Source organism: Helianthus annuus, chromosome 17 (assembly GCF_002127325.2).
Source record: "Helianthus annuus cultivar XRQ/B chromosome 17, HanXRQr2.0-SUNRISE, whole genome shotgun sequence".
NCBI classification, from domain to species: Eukaryota; Viridiplantae; Streptophyta; class Magnoliopsida; order Asterales; family Asteraceae; genus Helianthus; species Helianthus annuus.
The window spans coordinates 78,313,181-78,315,789 of NC_035449.2; the positions used below are offsets into that span (position 1 = coordinate 78,313,181).

A 2,609-nucleotide genomic window follows, 5' to 3' on the forward strand; every position below is an offset into this window, starting at 1 on the left:
GGCATGTACCAAGGCCAATGGGTCCTATTCCTCCAAGGGGTAGGTTCGGTGTACCAAGGAGGCATCTTAGAGAAAATGTGAGGGGCATTGAAGCACATTTTAGGCCGGTAATCACTTATAATCCTTCACCTGTAGTCATTCCTCACAATGATCAAGGGAGGACATTTGAAGTAAGGACTAACTTATTGCAAAGTTTGCCAAAATATAAGGGTTTAGCAATGGAGGAGCCTTACTTTCATTTGGAGGCTTATGACTCGATTTGCAACACTCTTGGGAGTCAAGGATTCTCAGCCGATGATATTAAATTGGTACTATTCCAATTTTCTTTGGAAGACAAGGCGAAGAAGTGGTTCTACACGTTACCTTCAGCATCTATATATACATGGGGGGAAATGTAACAAACCTTTTTGGATGAATTTTACACTGCTCAAAAGACGAATGATGCTAGAAAAGGGTTGAGGAGTTTCCAACAACAACATGGTGAAATGTTTCATGAGGCTTTTGAGCGTTTCAATATGATGATCAAAAATTGCCCTCACCATGGAATTGAATTATGGGAATTAATGAATGCTTTTCACGAGGGGTTGAGTGCTGAAGATGCTCGTGATTTAATGTCTATCATCGGTGGGACTTTTGGTACAAATTACGAGAATGATGATTGGGAATTTTTGGAGAGCATGGCAACTACATCAAAAAGAAAAGCTCAAGCATCGAGGAGAGCACGACCGGCCATTGCCCGACCTCAAGTGCACGCAATAGATGACGGTAATGTTCAAACCACTAATCAAATTTGTGATGTTTGTGCATTGTGTAATGAATAGGTCATGCGGCTGAAAATTGCCAAGGAATGGTGGAAGGGCAATATGAAGAAGTTCATGCCGTTCAAGGTCAAGTAGGGGGTGGTAGAAATTATAACAACATGAATTCTAATACTTACCACCCCGGGTTGAGGAACCACCCAAATTTTCGGTACGGGAACCCCTCAAATCAATCTAACCCGAATTTTCAAGGTAGCCAAGGTAATTTTGGTTCGCGTCAACCTTATAACAATCAAAGTGGGTATAGAGGTGGCAACAATCAAAGCTATCAAAGGCAGTACCAAACGGGTCAAGAACAAGGGGGGTCGTCGGGTGGAAATGAAATGATGGATATGTTGAAGAGTATGCAAGCGGAAATGCAAAAGAGAAACCAACTTGACGAAGTCCGAATGCAAAAAGATGAAGTTCGTGACAAGACCATCCAATCACTAACAACCCAAATGGGTGAATTGGCAACCGATGTGGCGGAATTGAAGAAGGGAAAAGTTCAACTTCCTAGCGACACCAAGGTAAACCCTTCACATGGTTCATCACGAGGTAGTGTTAATATTAATCATGTTAGTGTCTTGAGAAGTGGAAAAGAGTTTAAAGCCAATTTGTCACCCGAATTGGTTGAGGGGGGTGGTTGAGGATATCACGGGTATTGAAAGTGATGAGGAAGTTTCACCGGTAAAATCAAAAGAATCAAATGTTAACAAACCGGGCGTGGGTGAAAATGAAAAAAATGAAAAAGTTGAGGGTGAACCGAGTCAAGTCCCGTTTCCATCGGCTTTACTTGACCCGGGAAAGAAAAATTTTATTGCATCAAGAGGTCCCCAAAAGGAAGAGTAGTGGGACATGTTTAAACAAGTTAAAATTAACCTTCCACTCCTTGATGCAATAAAACAAGTACCCGCTTATGCAAAATTCTTAAAAGAGTTATGTACACAAAAAAGGCAAAACAAAAAGAAAATGCCTAAGCGGGTTGATTTAACCGGGCAAGTGAGTGCGGTTTTGAACGGGGAGCTTCCTCCTAAGCTCCAAGATCCAGGCACGCCATTAATTAACATACAAGTTGGTAATTTTCAAATGGCTAAGGCGTTGCTAGATCTTGGAGCCGGGGTTAGCATTTTATCGGGGGGCTTATATGACCAATATGACTTTGGTCCGTTAGCAAGGGTGGAGACAACGGTTGTTTTGGCCGATTTGTCTCATAAGCTATCTCGAGGGATGGTTCAAAATGCAATTGTTAAAATTGATGAATTTTATTACCCGGTTGACTTTTTAGTCTTGGATTACTCATCGGCGGACCCAAAGCAACAACAAAACATAATTTTGGGTCGGCCATTTTTGAGCACCGCACATGCAGTAATTGATTGTAGATTTGGTACAGTCGATATGACTTTTGGGAACCGAAAAATGCGTTTGAATGTTTTTACTAACAATTCTAATGCTAATGGTGTTGATGAGTGTTTCATGGCAGATATAGTTGACGGATGCAACCCGCATGAGTATGAGGATGATGGTTTGGATGTTTGCCTGTGTGATTTTTCTGAACAGGTACATGCTTATGCACTCCGGGTTGAAGAGGAAAAACAAGATGCAATGGCTTTGAAAGAAGGTAGACCACCATGGACTCATCAATTTGAAGGTTTACCGGCGGAGATAAATTCGGGTACTAAACATCGTTAGAGGAACCGCCAAAGTTGGAACTTAAAGACTTGGCGAGCCACTTGAAGTATGTGTTTTTAGGGGATAATGACACTTTACCGGTCATTATTGCCTCTAATTTGGAGTTGGCACAAGAGCAAG

General features: G+C 41.7%; 1 non-coding gene across 1 annotated transcript; it reads right to left on the minus strand.

The window, feature by feature from the left end:
- Positions 1 to 441: 441 nt before the first annotated feature.
- Positions 442 to 547, minus strand: LOC118489649. The gene has a single exon (XR_004887666.1). It is a non-coding gene; the product is annotated as a small nucleolar RNA R71 (small nucleolar RNA).
- Positions 548 to 2,609: the final 2,062 nt, after the last annotated feature.